This window comes from Ornithorhynchus anatinus, chromosome 7, assembly GCF_004115215.2.
Source record: "Ornithorhynchus anatinus isolate Pmale09 chromosome 7, mOrnAna1.pri.v4, whole genome shotgun sequence".
Lineage (NCBI taxonomy): Eukaryota > Metazoa > Chordata > Mammalia > Monotremata > Ornithorhynchidae > Ornithorhynchus > Ornithorhynchus anatinus.
The window spans coordinates 30,704,701-30,724,456 of record NC_041734.1 but is presented as its reverse complement, the minus strand read 5'-3'; the positions used below and the strand labels follow the sequence as shown (position 1 = coordinate 30,724,456).

Sequence of the window (19,756 nt, the reverse complement as noted above, 5' to 3'; positions counted from 1 at the left end):
TAATCAAAGAGGGCTAACTGTAAAGCAGAAAGCACATTCCTGCAGCTCTCGCCTTCTTAGGAACTACATTTCCCAAAAACCAGGTGAATGACATTCCCAGAATTCTCTGAAAATGGAAGGACTTTCCAGGAGATTGGCTGATCCAATCAGCAAGTCACCTGGCAAGCTCCCTCTCTCTCTCTCTCATATACTCTTTTTTCCACCTTGCAACTCTAATCTGAAAGTCACTTCCACCATTTGATAAATACATAGTTCATGCCCAGGAGAGCTCGTGGGCCTATAGAAGGTTAATGTTGGTAATTATTAAGCGCTTCCTATGTGCGGGGCACTGTTCTAAGCGCTGGGGTAGACACATGGAAATCAGGTTGTCCCACGTGGGGTTCACAGTCTTTATCCCCATTTTACACATGAGGTAACTGAGGCACCGAGAAGATAAGTGACTTGCCCACAGTCACACAGCTGACAAGTGGCCGAGCCAGGACTGGAACCCATGACCTCTGACTCCAAAGCCCATGCTCTTTCCACTGAGCCACGCTGCTTCTCAAGGTTACAGGTTACATGGATGTCTGTGAATATTTTGAAGTGGTCATATTTAGAAAACTTAAGCATTTTGGATCTGATCTGTCTCTTGCTTATACTGCTCCTTTCGTATTAAAATGAAAGTTGTGTGTTTGAGTTTTCAGTAGTGTTTTGAGAATGACTGAAGGAACCTTGATTTGTTTCCTCTTTCCTCCAACATTACCCTGATCAGGCAGCTTTCACGAACTATTTCATGAATTCTAATTCAATTCTATCGCATAAAACCCAAAACCAACACATTGAAAAACTCAAAACATTACAATTGGCAGAGAGTGGTATTTGTTAAAGGCTTACTATGTGCCAGGCACTGTATTAAGTGCTGGGATAGATATATATTAATCAGGTTTGACCCAGTCCTTTCTCCACCATCTAAGTTGCAGGGGAGAACAGGCACGCATCCCCACATTGTCAGATGAGAAAACTGAGCAACAGAAAAGTTCCAAGATCCCCCAGCTGGCAAGTGGCAGAGCTGGGATTACAATCTGATTCCCAGGCCAACGCTCTTTTCACTAGATGCTCAAGTGCTGCTGTCTCTGTCTCCCCCTCTAGACTGTGACATCATTATGGGCAGGGAACTTGTCTGCTAATTCTGTTGTATTGTATCTCCCAAAAACTTACTACAGTGCTCTGCATATAGTAAGTGTTCAATAAATATGACTGATTGATTCTCATAGTGTTAGGTAAAGGCAAGAGGTTTCATCACTAAATGCTTGCCTTTATGTGTCTCCTTGTGGTGAGGGAACATGTCTTCCAACTCTGTTACAATGCTCTCTCTCAAGCGCTTAGTAGAGTACTTAGTAAGTGCTCAATATATAGCCACTAATTTATTTTTTTGCCTCCAGGACATGTCACCAATTGCTCACTGGCTCAAATGCCACCAATTGCTCACTGGCTCAAATGCTTTTGATAACTAACTCAAAAGGCTTTGAGAGTTAATTTGTATCTACCCCGACAGGTAGAAGCGTGCTTGAGACACAGTAATTGCTCAAAAATACCATTTTTTGGAAAAAAAGGAGTTCCCAAGTTGGCTAGAATGAAAATTCTAAGATGCATTCCCAGACCCCTTGCTGAAACCTCAAATATGCCAGCATAAAATAGAGGTAGAGGGTCCAGATGCTTTGCCTGGCATTACATTTTAGATTGTGAGCCCTAAGGAAAACAGGGACCGTGATTAATCCCCACTTCTGAATTGTCTACCAGTGCTTAGTACAGTGCTCTGCACACAATAATTCTTAATAAATACTATTACTACTACTTCCATGGTAATAGGATAATGTCAATAAGTCCTTATGTTTCTGACATTTTTGTTTTTATGTTTATCTGGTCTCCTCCATGAGATTATGAATTATTTTGGGAAAGATACAATGGGTACCTAATAAGTACTAGTTGACTACGTACAACAAAAATTTTTGAGAAAATTACAGAAAGAAAAAAACTGAGACACATAACTCTTTAAGAGGCTGGCTGAAGAAAAGAAGAACAACTTCTGACTCCTGGTCTTTTGCTGTAATCCACACCCCATTTGAACGCCTTCCAAAAAGTGCCTAAATTTAAGGGAAGTTCATGGAAACACTTCAGCCTTCTATATCTAGCCTAACCTGAATATTATCCCAAAGGACACAGGCAAAGGGAAGGCAGTCTGCAGCACGAGGAAATCTGAATTTCTTCATTCCCAACTGGGAATTGAGCAGAAAGGCCTGGGTTTCAGAGCTGGCTGCACATTTATAATGCTGAACAGGAACTCCGCATCAGGATGGAATAATTATTGATTTCTTAATGGATTACTACTGCACAAATTTACACTCACTGAAAAGCATCAATCTCTGGATAATAATTATAAACCTATCACAGTGCATTCGGCATTCTGACTGAATTGAAACTTACTGCTATCTGCCGGGAAATGGCCAATTTTCAATTTCTCCTCCTCCGACCGCAATACAGAAGAGCGAGTAGCTACTTACAACAAAACGCTATTACAAGATGCGGTTTAGAGCAGCCATGGTCTGTGTCATCTGTAAATTGTTATTAGAAAGGTAAACAATCAGATCCTGGGGGACTTTCTCTTATTATTCATTAGATAAGGAAATGGTAAATAAAATGGTTGTGTGGCACCCACACTCCTCAGAGGTCCATTACAACTGGCACTTTGTCAAAAAAGGGACTGAAAGGAGGAACCGGGGGCGGGGTCGGGAGCTGAGGGGAGGAGATTGTCTCTGTTGCTGAATTGTACTTTCCAAGCACTCAGTACAGTGCTCTGCATACAGTAAGTGCTTAAAAATACGATTGAATGAATGAATGAATGAAGACCTGAATCTGGGTCACCATCGGAAGTCACGATAGCTCCACTGGATTGTAGGCTCTTTGAGGGCAGGGATCCTGTCTTTCAAATCTATCTCCCAAGCACTTTGTCTAGTGTTCTACACACAGTAAGTGCTCAATAAATACCACTGATTGATTGATAGCTCTCCTGATCACCCAGCGGACTCAGTCCACACCTTCAAATGCAGGCTCTATCTGTCAGAGCTGCCAAAGACATTTGCCAAGTCATCTGGAGCTCAAGAAATGGCAGCACTGTGCACTGGAGAGTTTGTGGGGGTCCATGAGAAGTACCAGGGGGGTCCCAAGTACCCGCAAAACATTTGCAGCTGTGAAGCACAGATACTTGCAGAGCTGTTATGCGTAAAGTGGCTCTAAAAGGACCCAGTCACCAGTTTGTGGCCTTAGAAAAACGTGCATTTGGAGACCCCAATATACGTAGGTCAAATGCTAAACACTGAGAGTTCAGGATGTCCCTGGCATTTTTAACCTCTCCTTTTCTGTCCTCAAGCACCTATCCAAATAAAGATCCCCAATGGTGCTAGATATCTTTATAACCTTTCCTACAGCCACTTCTAAAGAAGAAAATATGACCAAAGCAAGCCTACCCTGGCGATCCAGCTGCCATCTTGGAACCGGGATATTACCGCAACTTTCCACTGTTCCATGAAGTTATAGGTTCTTACTTTCATTGGTATCTTAACCATGCCACATCCCTCCACATGTCTGGAAAGTGTTCTGAAACTTCTGGGCTAACAAGATTCTGAAACCTGGGACTCATTTAACTTCAGAATCCCAATTTTCACTGCAAAGCCTCAGTTTCTATTATGCCATTTCTGATTTGTTCTCATCAGCCTCAGTAAGTTGTCCTATTCTTTGGACATCATTTCCCAAATATTAAATTTTCCTACTACATAAGACCAATAAAATAAAAAAGGCAACACATGACAGAAAATCAACAATTATTATTCTTCATGAACAAGAATAATTTGATTTTACTTATAAAGCATTCCTTTTTTCTAGCCCAGGCAGTAAGAGGCCATTAAAGCACCATAATAATAAACTACCCTAATTAAAACATCATAAAATATGATATGAAACACAAATAGAAAAGTAAAATATAGTGAGCATCATTATGAGATGCACTGATGTATCGAAGAGGAAAGAGCACAACAAAACAGTAACTTTGAAACGTGGGCAGTGACAGGATAAAGGTCAAGTAAGTACTTCCACTGTTAGCCAAGGGGAAAGGTATAAAGGCAAATGGGCTCAGGAGCAGAGAGACTGAAAACGGGGAGACCTGACTTGTTCTACCTTAAAATAAACACATAAATGGAATGAAAAGAACTGTATGTGATAAAAATAAAGACCAGGTGCCTTTCCTCCAAGATCTTACAAACAGATATGATTAACCCATATCATTTGCCAGAACTCTTTAAGTGGCTTCCTTTCTGCATTTTGAGAGTTAAGTGACTGTCTCTAGGGGAGAACAGAAGAAAAACAGTAGAAACAAGGGAAAAGGAATGAGAAAAAGCAATAGCATCAGAGGAGATGGGTAGGTTGGGCCATGGAGAAGGAAAGAAAAGACAGGAGAACACAGAGATAAAGATTGAGATTTGTCACATGGATAATAGGAATGCACACATCTTTCCCATTCTTGATTCTCTGGCTGTTGCTGTGACTCTCTAAAACCTTTACTAGAGGTCTGTTCTTTTCTTTGCCCTTCCCTGGCTATAGAGTTGAGAACAACCCCTTTTCCCTACTCAGGAAAACTGGCAAACTAAGAAGCCAGATGGACAGCACTTAAGTACCTAACTGTAAGCACTATTTATTTATATCAATGTCTGTCTCCCCCCTCTAGACTGTAACCTTTTTGTAGGCAGATAATGTGTCCACCAACTCTTGCATTATACTCTCCCAGTGCTCTGCACACAATAGGTGGTGAGGGGAGAAGTCACTGGAGCTTAACACAACAACTGATCTTGGAGTAGGGACAGGCCACACCAGGAGTTCAGACATTCCCGGTACCCTCTCCCTTCCAGCAAAGAATGGTTGAAGATCCAGTTCAAACAGCAAGACATTGTACTCTGGTGCAGTCTCCCAGGCATTTAGTACAGTCCCTCCCATTCAGCAGGCTCTCAATAAATACCTTTGATAGATCAACTGATTGAATATTGGCAAAGTCTTTCAGCAGGGACATGTTGTTTGAGAATTATGGTTCTAGCTGCAGTCTAACAAATTTATCACTAAAAGATTAGTCTATCATGTACTCTAATGTATAAATATAGATTAAATAAATCTGCAAACACAACTATGATGCAGGCATGTTTGTTCCAGTAAGACTCTGTAAATTGTGATTTTTTTTCCCTATATATCAAAATTACAAGGTAACAATTTGTTGCAAATTACCCTACGCCAACTGAGTTAAATTCCATAATCTATGAGATAATGTATAATTAGTGGGGGACCCCAAGCATTTTTAGAAGTCTGTGGCAAGGGGAAGAGTCTTAAGAGTCTTACGCCAGTCATAAATTTGCTCTGAAATCTGGTTAACTCCTCTTACCTACTGAGGCTCACAGTCTCAATCCTCATTTTACAGATGAGGTAACTGAGGGACAGAGAAGTTGAGTGATTTGCCCAAGGTCACACAACAGAGACAAGTAGCAGAGCTGGGATTAGTACACAGGTCTTTTGATTCCCAGGCCTGGGCTCTATCTACTAAGACATACTGCTTCCCTACCATCATTTGCTGGAGGTGGATACTGCCAAGGACATTAAGGAAGAGAGGGTGAGGAGAAGCAGTAGGAAAGGACTCTGGGGAATCAGAAACAGGATAGTCTGTCCCCAGTGCGGCAGGAACTAGCCAAACAAAGCACTAACAACCCTTCCAGGTGAGGCCAGAATGGAGACAAGCCACATTTCAGAAATGAGAGCCAACAGAGTTCATTTTGAATGTTAATCAGTGCCAGGGCTTTAAAGAGTTCCCACTCCGCTCAACTCAAGTAACCCTCAGGCAAAATTATAAGCCTGTGAAAACACTGAGAAATATTACCCAGTTCTCTATGGAATACTTTTTCAAATCCCAGAAATCAGGGCCAGGTCTTGGATGTGCTGCGATCCCCGGAGAATTCCTGAGGTGCCTTAGGGAAATGAGAGTTTTGATAAAGTAAACATGTCTTGTGAGCAGTGAAACTAGGGAAGCTCCAGAACAACAGCAAGAGTGCAGACACCAACTGGACTTGTAAACAAGTTCTAGCTAAAAGTACCCTTCTGAACAGGGTTCAATTAACTATTCTTCACTCCGCTGCCCGGCTCATCTTCCTGCAGAAACGATCTGGGCATGTCACTCCCCTTCTTAAACAACTCCAGTGGTTGCCTATCGACCTCCGCTCCAAACAAAAACTCCTCACTCTAGGCTTCAAGGCTCTCCATCACCTTGCCCCTTCCTACCTCTCCTCCCTTCTCTCTTTCTACCGCCCACCCCGCACGCTCCGCTCCTCTGCCGCCCACCTCCTCGCCGTCCCTCGGTCTCGCCTATCCCGCCGTCGACCCCTGGGTCACGTCCTCCCGCGGTCCTGGAACGCCCTCCCTCCTCACCTCCGCCAAACTGATTCTCTTTCCCTCTTCAAAACCTTACTTAAAAATCACCTCCTCCAAGAGGCCTTCCCAGACTGAGCTCCTCTTCCCCCTCTACTCCCTCTGCCATCCCCCCTTTACCTCTCCGCAGCTAAAGCCTCATTTTCCCCTTTTCCCTCTGCTCCTCCACCTCTCCCTTCCCATCCCCACAGCACTGTACCCGTCCGCTCAACTGTATATATTTTCGTTACCCTATTTATTTTGTTAATGAATTGTACATCGCCTTGATTCTATTTAGTTGCCATTGTTTTTACGAGATGTTCTTCCCCTTGACGCTGTTTAGTGCCATTGTTCTTGTCTGTCCGTCTCCCCCGATTAGACTGTAAGCCCGTCAAACGGCAGGGACTGTCTCTATCTGTTGCCGACTTGTTCATCCCAAGCGCTTAGTACAGTGCTCTGCACATAGTAAGTGCTCAATAAATACTATTGAATGAATGAATGAATGAATAAACCTGCCTAGCACTCACCTGCCCAGACACAGGCAGCCTCCACATAGAGCTTTTTAAATTGCCATCTTTAAAATGAAATGCATTATCACTAGATAATTATCATTTCCATTATTATCCTTACAAACAGAGCACGCTTATTTGTGATTCCCTTTAATTAGGTAATTTTAGTTTCATTTCTTTGGTAATTGATTTGAATACAACAGAATTGATAATTCCTTCACAACTTCACTTTTTTTTTTTACTTTCAGATCCAGGATATCAGTCAGTAACAGCCCCCCAAAAGTCACTAATGAAATTTACCATGCTAATGAATCAATCTCTTTATCAATTTCTATTTTGATGGCATTTCTCAACAGTAACTCCATTCTATCTGGAACTTGAACTAGAAGAGTGCTTTGACCTGAAAAGCTCATTGTTTAACACTTTTCCCTCTGGTCCATAGAGGTTGTTTAGTTTTTGTTTTGCTTTTTTTAAGAACTTAAGTCCTTACTATGTGTCAGGCACTGTTGTAAGCACAGGGGCAGAGGCAAAATAATCAGGCTGGACACGGTCCCTGTGCCACATGAGTTCACACTCTAAGCAGAAGCAAGTAGGATTTAATCCCCATTTTACAGATGATATAACCGAGGCTCAGAGAAGTTAAGTGACTTAATAATAATGATGTTTTGTTAAGCGCTTACTATGTGCCAAGCACTGTACTAAGCATTGGGTGGATACAAGCAAATCGGTTTGGACAACATCCCTGTCCCACATGAGGCTCATAGTCTTAATCCCCATTTTTACAGATGAGGTAACTGAGGCTCAGAGAAGTGAAGTGCCTTGACCAAAGGTATTAGAACCCAGGTCCTCTGACTCCCCAAGCCCATGCTCTCTTCATTTGGCAACACTGCTTAGAAGATGTCCCTAGCAGCTACTAGAAGAAAAACTGATGGAGTCTTCTCCTGGGCCCAACAGGTGAGCTTTGGCCCTAAATCCTTCGGACTGAAAATATTGGCAGCAGAATTTATTCTAGTGTTTGTGGTTTGCCAGGGTCACCCACACACTCATCCCTGCCAGTCACAACCCCGCTGTGGCACAATGCAACAAGTAGGTGTGTTCAGTCTTTGCCCATGTCAGCCGGCTCCCGACAGCCAGGCCTATAACTCAAGTCTCCTGATTGCCTCAACGGTAAAATTTCCAATCGACCAATAGAAGGGATTTCTTTTGAAGAAGCAATTTAAAACTCATATCATCTTAAGGTACGCTTTTTTTGTTGTTAGTTTTGTTTTTCAAAGGTATTTGTTAAGCTCTTACTATGTGCCAGGCCCTGTACTAAGCACTGGACTCGTTACCAGATAACAAGGTTGAACACTGTCCATGTCCCACATGGGGCTTACAGTCTTAATCCCCATTTTCCAGAAGAGATAACTGAAGCACAGGGATGCTAAGTGACTTGCCCAAGATCAATCAGTAGACAAGTGGCGGGGTCAGGATTAGAACCCAGGGGTCCTCTGACTCCCAGGCCTATGCCCTTTCCACTAGGCCATTCAGAAGCACAAAGGATAAGTAGATGGGATACTGACTTGGAGATCTGAAATTCATAAGTTTATGAACTGCTTCTGGCAAGAACTTCCTCTACGTTCCTGCAGAAAGTATTATTATTGCATAGACTTTATGAAGTAGTACCTATGAGTCAAATTCTACAATTGCTGTCCCACTATGGATTCATCGTCTAACAGAAAGAAAATGCAGGCATTTCAGTCTCTATTTACAGACAAAAAAATTAAGGAACAGAGAGGTTAAGTGATTCACCAAAGGTCACACAGCTAATTCCTGGCAGATCTGGATCACAGACCAGGATTCCTGATTTCCAATTCTACGGTCTTTCCAGAGACAATGACTTAGCGTCTCTAGACTTCACAAAAGCCTGGTAAAAAGAAAATGCTGCTTAGGAGATTAAACGGTGAAGGCAATGCTCGGTAAATAGGGTGATTCTATATACCCAACTGGCCTGGAAAGTCTTGACACTTGGGATTTCTTGCGCATCATCCTATCTGGTTGCTGATAAAGATCGTTACTGGGAGCTGTGAAACTGGAAACGGAAGGCTGATTATTTTTGACCCGTACTTCACTCCAAATCCTGCTATCGGAGAAGGGGCTTGCCAGCTCTTCTTGACTCGGAGATGAGGTTCAGGTCCCTGGTCAGAAAGAGAGTCCAAAGGACTCCCAAACTGTAGGGCTCAGTTTGGCCCTACAATCCCCGGCAAGAATTTTACTAGCATTGAGCAGTTAATAGGCCCGATGATCAGACAGCAAGTCCCATGTGTTGGAATTTTTCTAACCACATCCAAACAGACAATTGTTAGCCAGGCCCCTGTTAGAGATGAAACACTAATCAAAAAGACTGAAGCAAAAGTAAAATGTTTATTCTTGCTGTCTTCTCCTTTATGGAAATTACATTTTCCTAGAAGAAGAATGCCTTGAATTTCTATAGCACTTTTTAGTGCCATAAAGTTTTTACCCAAGTGGAAAGAGCCTGGGCTTGGGAGTCAGAGGTCATGGGTTCGAAGCCCAGCTCTGCCACTTGTCAGCTGTGTGACTGTGGGCAAGTCACTTAACTTCTCTGTGCCTCAGTTCCCTCAACTCCTCTGTGCCTCAGTTCCCTTGTCTGTAAAATGGGGATTAACTGTGAGCCTCACGGGGGACAACCTGATTACCCTGTATCTACCCCAGCGCTTAGAACAGTGCTCTGCACATAATAAGCACTTAACAAATACTAACATTATTATCTTATTCTATCTACTGTAATGAAGGGAAAAGCCAATATTATTATCCTCATTGTACAGATGAGGCAACTGAGCACAGATAGGTTAAGGAGAGCATTTGGTCTGAGAAGTGGCATGGCCCAGTGGAAAGAGCATGGGCTTGGGAGTCAGAGAACCTGAGTTCTAATTTACCTGCTTTGTTATCTTGGGCAAGTCACTTCCCTTCTTTGTGCCTCTATTCCCTCACCTGCAAAATGGGGATTCAATACCTATTGTCCCTCCTATTTAGACTGTGAGTCCCATGTAGGACCTGATTATCTTGTACCTACCCCAGAGCTCAGTGCAGGGCTTGACTAAGAGTGAGCGCTTTATAAATACAGCAATACTTATCATCATCACTGGGAATCAGGAGGACCTGTATATATTTTCATTACCCTATTTATTTTGTTAATGAAATGTACATCACCTTGATTCTATTTAGTTGCCATTGTTTTTATGAGATGTTCTTCCCCTTGATTCTATTTATTGCCATTGTTCTTGTCTGTCTGTCTCCCCTGATTAGACTGTAAGCCCGTCAAACAGCAGGGACTGTCTCTATCTGTTGCCGACTTGTTCATTCCAAGCGCTTAGTACAGTGCTCTGCACATAGTAAGCACTCAATAAATACTATTGAATGAATGAATAATGCCACTTCCACAATTTTCCTGGATCTTGGACAAGTCACCTAACTTCTCTGTGCCTCAGTTACCTCAGTGGTAAAATAAGAATTTTTTTACTGAGCCCTATTTTGGACAGGGACTGTATCCAACCTGATTATCCTGTCACTATCCCAAAGGTTAGTACAGTGCCTGGCACATAATAAGTGCTTAACAAATATTAAGAGAACTGAAACCCAGGTTATCTTACTCCTAAATCCATGCTTCTGACCATCATACAAGAAAGGACCAGAAGGGATATATTTCTCAAAATCCTCTGGGAGACTGCAACTTTCTTGAAGAAGATATGTTCAGTCAATCAGCAAGCAAAGCAAAACTTATAAATTAGAGAATAAAGGTTTTTGCTTCTCACTCTCATTCTCCCAGTAGCACTTCTGTGAAGACTACAGCTTTGACAACCAACCTCCTCCTCTGTATGTATGTTCAGGTTCAATATGTTTCGGTGGTTTTATAATTTAGTGCACAAAGTTTTTGATTAGGAAAGTAACAATACTGATAATAATAGCAATAATAACATTTGTGGCATGTATTAAGCAGCATGGAGGAGCAGCATGGAGTAGTGGATAGAGCTTGGGCCCGGGAGTCAGGAGTTCTAATCCCTGCTCTGCCACTTGTCTGCTGTGTGGCCTTGGACAAGTCATTTCACTTCTCTGTGCCTCAGTTACCTCATCTGTAAAACAGGGATTGATACTGTGAGCCCCATGTGGGACAGGGAATGTGTCCAACCTGATTTGTTTGTATCCACTCTGGTGGTTAGTACAGAGCCTGTCAGTAGTAAGCGCTTAACCATCGCTATTAAGCACTTATTTTATGCCAAGGACTGTGCTAAACCCTGGGGCAGACTCTGAGCTTTACTAATGAGAAAAGAGTGTTTTTTAATTAATTTGACTTGAAAGAAAATCCAATATTTCATATAAGGATTCTGATGATCAACTAAACTGATAATGAAGCTTAATTCATTGTGTAACCATCCTCCAAATCCTCACGCAAATGTACTGAGAGTCTAGACAGTCCTACCATTGAACAGAAGCATTATGGGCTCTAGGAAGCAGCATAGCTTAGTGGAAAGTGTAACGCATTGCATTACAACCAGATCAAAGACAGTCTGTCAGTCACACAGGGCTCACAGTCTAAGGGGGAGGTAGAAAAGATATTTAATTCCCACCTTACAGATCAGGAAATCAAAAGCATTTGGATCCCATCTACCTTGCCCCATGTCTTTTCTCCTTGAATGAAAACTAAATGTCTGAACCTAAACTGGCTGTGATGGTTGGAGAATGAATAGAGCAATCATGAATTTGAACCTAGTTTCTCCATCGTTAACCCTGGCCACACGCCTTCTGTAAAACTTCCCGTGGAATATAACTACAGTCCTGTGGTGTGGAACCGACACCCAAAACATTTTCAAGAGCTTGGAATCTACTAACAGCTGCCCTAGTTCATGTTCCCTGTGGCCATGCAGAAAGAGGAACCCAAGCCTTCTAAGAGTCACCACCAGTAAAAAACTGGGTACAGGGCAAGTGTCAAATAAACCACTCCTTTCTGACAAAGAGGTGAGATTTCAAATCCAATTGGGCTTTTAGTGTAACTTCACTAATACTTGTGAAGAATTTTAGACTAAACATAGAATTTGTTGTCATTCTCTCATCATCAAGGGACATTTTCAGATATCAACAAAAAATCCAAAAAAATTCTTCTGATTCCTCTAACAATTTGATGATCACAGCAATGTGACCCTGTTATGATTTTTTTAATATGGCATTGTTAAGCACATCGTATGTGTCACACGTTGTTCTAAGAGCTGGAGTAGATACACGTTAATCGGAATGGACACAGTTCCTATACCACACAGGGCTCACAGTCTAAGTAGGAATGAGAATCCCTACTTTACAGTTGAGGACACAGATGCACAGAGTAGTTGACTTGACTTGCCCAAGGACACAGAGCAGGCAATTGGCAGAGTCAGGATTAAAACCCAGGTCTTCTGACTCCCTGGCCCATGTGCTTTCCACTAAGCTATGCTGCTTCCTGGAGCCCAAAATGCTTTTGTTCAATGCTAGGACCATCTAGACTCTCAGTAAATTTGTGTGAGGATTTAGAGGATGGTTACACAATGAATTAAGCTTCATTAACAGTTTAGTTGATCATCAGAATCCTTATATTAGAGAAGCAGCATGGCTCAGTGGAAAGAGCCAGCATCAAATGAGAGATCGTGGGCAGGAGAAGCAGCATGGTCTACTGGAGACTAATCCCAGCTCCACCACTTATTGCTGTGAGACCCTTGGCAAGTCACTTCACTTCTCTGGACTCCAGTTACCTCATCTGTAAAATGGGGATTAAGACTGTAGGCCCCAAGTAGGACATGGGCTGTGTCCAAACTGACTGACTTGAATCTACCCCCATACTTTGTATGGCGTCTGGCACTTAGTAAGCACGCAACATATACCATAAAAATAAAAGATTATTGGCAGGAAATGTGTCTACCAACTCTGTTAAATTGTACTCTCCGAAGCACTTAGTACAGTGCTCTGCACCTGGTAAATTCTCAACAAATAAACCTGATTGATCAAGTAGTGGATTCTAATCCAAATTCACCTGGTCAAAACAGAGGGAAGTAGGATTGGGACATCATAGATATTACTTTGCATTATGCTGTCCTCTGAGCTTTATCAAGCTGCCCAAGAGGAATTTGATTTTCCACCAACATGAATTGCAACATTCTATTGGTTGATTTCAAAATTAAATTTGGAAAATAATATATAATTGTTCCTACTTTCAGAATACCATTCTCTTTCTGGATATCCTTCAACCACTTGCTGAGTGCAGAGCACTGGCCTAAGCGCTTGGGAGAGTAGAGTGCAATTGAATTGGCGGACATGATCCTGCCCTCAAAGTAGCTTACAGCCTAGAGGGGGAGACAGACATTAAAATAAAGTACTGAATCTGCAGAATATAAGGATATGTAGATGATAGTCAACTGAATTTATTGAGTGCTTACTGTGTGTAGAGCACTGACTAAGCACTTGGGAGAGAACAATATAACAGCTACATTCCCTGCTCACAATGAGCTTACAGTCTAGAGGGAGGAGACAGACATTAAGATAAATAAATTACAGATATTTACATAAATGCTGCCCTCTCAGGATCTCACCTGAAGACTATCCAGTACTCTACCAGTCTCGACTAAGGGAGGGAGAGTCGAGCAGAGGCATACCCATTCCATTCCTAGCCTGGGCAGTGGCTAGCAAGGGGAAGGCAATTTGCTACAAATCAAAACTCACCTGTGTTGGGAAGCAGCAGCACCACGGGAGAGAGACGAGGGCAGGGACTCAAGTTTACCGTGAGGAAGAAGGCAATAGTAAACCATTTCTGTATTTTTACCAAGAAAACTCTGTGGATTCACTACCAGAACGAATGCAGATGGAGAGTGGGGTGCTTTGGGAGAGATGTGTCCACAGAGTCATTATGGGTCAGAGATGACTCGACAGCACAAGACAAAAGTGCTGTGGGGCTGGGGTTGGAGTAAATATCTAAGTACTTACGGGGTACAGCCCCCACATAATAAGCAATGCAGTTGAGAGGGCGAATAGGGTATATTGCTTGAATTGGTAGTTTCTTATTCAGAGTGGAGCCTGTGCTTCTGTGATTTCATACATATTCTGCTCTATGAACACAGGTTGCAACCAACATCCTTTCGGCCCAGTCTTGCCATGCATCCTACTGGGCACGGGACGCGTGGCAGAGAGAGCATGCGTGAGAGAGCATGGATGATTCAGTTCAAACCATCACCACTATGACAACATCGCAAGCACACATCCTGTAAGTAGGGGGACAGTGCCTTACACTCAGGTCTTCTACATCTTCATGGAAAAAACGGTCTAGGGATTTTCTCTCATAGACCCTCTGGAACATAATTTCACTGGCAGCAGCATCTTCGCACCCAAAGACAACATTCCAGGCCTTAATGAACAAATGATGAAAAACTCCACTTTCAGAACAAATAGTCTTTTTCTCAAGCTAAAGATAAGCAGTGTGGCCTGGTGATAGAGCACAGGCCTGGGAGTCAGAAGGTCCTGGGTTCTAATCGTAGCTCTGCCACTTGTCAGCTGTATGACCTGGGGCAAATCACTTCACTTCTCCATGCCTCAGTTATCTCATCTGGAAAATGGGGTTTAAGACTATGAGGCCCCATATGGGACAGGGACTGTGTCCAACCTGATTACCTTGTATCTACTCCAGCACTTAGTATGATGCCTGACATAGTAAGTGCCTAACAAATACCATAAAAAAACTAAATAAATGACAGAGTTCTGTCATACAAATGGGCTTTCCATAACAGAATCGTAGTAGAGAACTGTAATAGAGAACTGTACAGAGAAAAATATGTTCCTGTACCTTTAAAGGGCTAGATTCAGGCAGTCATGAGGTTTCTAATTTCATAGACTGGACAGACATCATCCTTCATTTCATTCAAAAAACAGCTTAGGACAAGACAGACTCACCCTTTCCTATTTCTTTTCCTAGTGCAAACAAAGTCTACTAGAGATTTGAATTAATTTTCATTGTATGCATCACAGAAATGTTTACATTTCAGAGTAACCGGCTAAATCAGGGGATCATCAATACAAAAAGCATGGCCTTGGGGCCACATTAATAATTCTGTTATTTTAGAAGTACTTACTATCTGTCAAACACTGCAATAAGTGTTGGGGTTGATACAAGCTAATCAGGATGGACACAGGCCCTGTTTGACTTAGGGGTCGCAGTCGTAATCTCCAGGTTACAGATGAGGGAACTGAAGCATAAAGAAGTGAAGTGACTTGCCCAGGGTCACAGAGTAGAAAAGTAGCAGAGGTAAGATTGGAACCCAAGTCCTCTGACACCCAGCCTTCTGTTCTCTTTCCACTAGGCCATGCTGTTATTCTGAAGTTAAGCATATAGTGCTATGCAGAGCACTGTACTAAGAGGTACGGGTCGAAGACTGTTTAATTTTAATTACTAAAACAAGGCCACCTAAGCTCACAAACCTGACATCCCAGGGACCTAGCACCTACTGGATATTTGAAAATTCCCATTTTTTTTTAATGGTATTTAAGTGCTTATTATGTACCAGGCACTGTTCTAAATGCTGGAATAGATACAAACTAATCAATTTGGACACAGTCCACGGATGACTTGGGGCTCAAAGTCTTACTTCTCATTTTAAAGATGAGGTAACTGACCTAGAGAAGTTAAGTGATTTGCCTGCAGTCACACAGCAGACAAGTGGAGAAGCCAGGATTAAAACCCAGGCCATTCTGACTCCCACGTCCATGTTCTACAGTTTAAGATTACCATGAGTACTCGTAGTAGTAATAGTAAACTATTTGTATGAGTAATAGTGTTTATTAAGCACTTACTGTGTGAGTTTACCTAAGTCTTAGTGACACTATTCCCATTATTTTACAGACATCAGTCACTGTAATCTTGAAACAATTCTATATTTGAAGTTAATATTTTAAAGGTAGAATTGTTTTAAACCTATTCAATATTTTAAATTAACTTCAAACGGAAATACATTGCAAGCTAAAGATATTTTTAATGTAAATGACCTTTTTCTTACTCTTGCATTATATGCAATAGGCCATACAGAGTCTGGGAAAAGACTGAGTTTGTGAAAGCCAGTACTCTACATGAAATTGTTCCAAGAGAAAATAGAATGTATGTAGCATTACTAGCACCTTCCAGCAACAGAGGACGATCATTTTGCCTAGAAGCAGAGGTGGCTGGCTCATTATGAGGAAGAAGGAAACAATGGTTTCCACTGTCATAACACAGCAATTATTAAAAAGTCCTAAACTATAGACCTCCAGTCACATAAACTGAGCAGAACGTACCTCAAAATAGCTATCAAATCAATCGGTGGTCTTTACTGAGCGCTTCTTGGGTTAAGAGCACCATATTAAGTGCATAGGAGAGTTCAAGAGATTTGGAAGACATGATCCATGTCCTCCAGGAGCTTACAATCTAGCAGGGGAGACGAATGTTAAGATGAATTACACATAGGCAAAGCAACATGGGCAGGTAACTGTGTCTACCAACACTGTTGTGGCATACTCTCCCAAGCACTTAGTACCGTGTTACGCACAGCGTAAGGGCTCAAATAAACTCCACTGAATGACTGATTATCTACAATAACTGCTTCAGGGATGGGAAGAGGGGGTAAATATCAAAGCATCAAAATATCAAAGTATCTGGAGTGCACAAGTTAACAAGCAATTTTGACCGGTGGTAGATTCTGGTGAGTGAGTGGTTATAAAGCTGGGTCTACAAAAACATGAATCTAAAACACAATGTTTTAGGTAATATCTTGAAGGCTTCTGGTAAATCCATGTCTATTGGATTGTTGAAGGAAACATATGCTACCATACACCTGCTTTCACACTGCCATCTGACATGGGGATTGTAATCCATCCTCCTCTCCAAAACATATCTGGCATTCGTCACTCACTTTTCCACAACCTTTAAGTTAAATGTCTGCAATTCCTCCTCAAGAGCCAGCTGCGAAACATAGCTAGATGTTTTTCAGCTGGGACAGCATTGAGGAATTTAACTGCTAAGTGGTGGCAGGATCAATCAATGGTATTTATCGACAGCTTAGTGTGTGCAGAGCACTGTACTAAGTGCTTCAAAAAGTACAATACAACAGAGTTGATAGACACAGTTCCCTGGACGCGAGTTAGCAGTCTAGAGGAGGAGACAGACATTAATATAAATGATTTAGAGAGATATATTTAAGTGCTGTGGGGTGATGGCAAAAGGCACCTGTAGCACTTTTCACCAGATCACTCACTCTGTTCTAGGTGCCCACCTGTTTCCAAATGCAATTCAAGGTCCCGGCATTGACCTATTTGGGGATTATTTAATCTCCACACACGACCTCAATTCTGAGGGCCATGTGAGGCATTTTTACTAGCTTCTTCCACCTAAAATCCACTGGGGGCTCTTGTTTGCAGAAAGGTTTGTCTCCAACCCCCAGGTGGGCAGCGCTCCAACAGGCTTAACTTCAAGATGTGGGTCAAATAAGAGCAATAATAACTGTATTTAAGTGTTCACTATGTGTCATGCCTTGAACTAAGTGCTGGGGTAGCTACAAAGATAAACAAGTCAGAACTAGTCCCTGTCCCACGTGGAACTCGTAGACAAAATAGGAGGGAGAATGGGTATTGAATCCCCACTTTGTGTATTAGGAAACTGAGGCACAGAGAAGTTAAGTGACTTGCCCATGGTTGCGCAGCAGGCAAATGGTAGAGCCAGGTTTAGAACTCAGGTCCAGGTCTGGGCCATGGCTTCCCACAAGGCACACAGGTTTTTATTTTTATTTAATTGGCATTTTTTAAATTGTTATTTTAAGACATGCTAGTAACTGCTGATATTGTTTTCATCTTAATTAAATATCTCATTTTCACCCTTAGGTGATTTGATCCCCAAAGATGACACTGAATAATGGTAAAAAAAAACAAACAAACAAAGAGAACACCTCTGGGATGCAAGCAGCTTCAAAACTTAGGTGGTATTTATGCAAGAAAGTTTCACACCTGGCTTCCCAGAGAAGCTCCCCAGGACAGTATCAAGGTCTGGGCAAGAAACTGTGGAAGTACTGACCCACATGTAGCCAAGACACCTTTCCTCACTAGTTTTACGTTACACAACCAGATGCGGAGAGACAGGCGTAGATACACTGAGTTGAGACTACCTGATGAGCATTCTAGTGAATGAATCAGATCGCCATCGCAACAGAACTTAAAACTTTTAAAGTTCTGCTAAGTTAAATCAGGACTACTTTTCTCTAAAACAAGTCAATTAACCAAAGAAATGATTAGGGTTTCTGAGAACAGCCCGAAAGGACATTGTAGAGCAAAGTGAGTTGGAAGGAAGCTACAAATCCGTATCTGAAAATCAAATGTTGCCTTCAGATTGCAACTGGGAAAAAAAAAATCTATCACTGACCAGATGAGGAGAAAAAACTTCAAATAAAATTGAAAAAAAACCACACTCATTTCTAAAGCAATGATAAAGATAAAAGCACAACCAAAATGCAATTCAAAAAGGCACTGTCACATATTTTGAAATGACTTTCTACTTAAGTGCGAGGTATACCTCTAACCCACTGGAAAGTGTCTTCAACTAATGACTTAGTCGATATCACTTGGTTTCAGCTAAATTGAGAACATATATTAGACTAAAACAGATTATCAAAACACAACTAGCATTGAAGCTCTATCATCCATCCCTGTAAGCACTGTCCAGTCGAACAAGCTCAGAATCTGAATGGCGCTATCCCGGAAAGCACTAATTTGGACTTTGGTATAGGTATGTCTTTATGAGAATCTCCTTTTTCTTTCTCTCTCCTCCCCCGGAACCCCCGCCAAAATTTCCATTAATCTTGGCCACGGCAAGCAATCGTGAAGTCTTTGACAAATGACACACATAAAAAAAACCTGGGTTACTCTCTCAAACATTTGTAACTCTGATTTAAATCACACTTAGTAAACTCCCTTACAGGCTTAAGAGAATACTTTTCCTCATTCTATGTCCCTAAATTGTTAACGCGCCCTGTCCATTCCCACAAGAACTTGTCACTTCCTTGTGTTGAGGGAAATAACGTCAATATCCCTATTTTCCTTTAAGGCAAAATGTGAGTCTCAAGTGATTGATGTGGGACAAGTTCCAGGTCTTTGATCCAGAGACAAAAGTACAAAATAACCAATAAGCACAGTTGATCTGGCCATATGGTAATGGGGTGGCTCCTCTTCAGGACACAGTAAAAAAGAATTCACACATTCTCCTTTCTTCTGGGCTCTGGGATTCCATGAGTTCTGTTGCCAAACCCACCTATTCCCATCCATAATAGATGCTGGTAGAGAGAAGTTAGTTAAAAATGATTATTGAGAGACTGTGCTTTTTGAGAGACTTTTTTTTTTTGGTCTGGAATCTGCCCAGGCCAAATCGAACCTTGGACAACCAGCTAGTGCTCTGCCACTTTCCCGCTGTGTGACCTTAGGCAACTTACTTTGATTCTCTCTGCCTCATCTGGAAAACAGGCATTTAATACTTGATCTCCCATCTACTTAGACTGTGAGTCCCATGTAGGGCTGTGTTGGAGCTGATTCTCTTGAATCTGCCACAGTGTTTAGTACAGTGCTTAGAACACAATAATTGTTGAACAAATACCACAACTGTATTATGATCATTACTAATCTCCTAATTTCCTATTACAAGCCAGCCTGCACACTTCACTCCTCCACTCTGCCCCAGTCGCGGCTATCTCGCCACT

The 19,756-nt window shown here is 42.0% G+C and overlaps 1 protein-coding gene and 1 non-coding gene across 4 annotated transcripts in view; one reads left to right on the top strand and one right to left on the bottom strand.

Annotated features, from left to right (window-relative positions):
• Positions 1 to 19,756, bottom strand: part of IKZF2 (IKAROS family zinc finger 2) — a 217,892-nt gene that overhangs the window by 187,518 nt on the left and 10,618 nt on the right. The gene's annotated exons all lie outside the window — the stretch shown is intronic.
• On the top strand, positions 13,574 to 13,711 carry LOC114813555. The gene has a single exon (XR_003761272.1). It is a non-coding gene; the product is annotated as a small nucleolar RNA SNORA7 (small nucleolar RNA).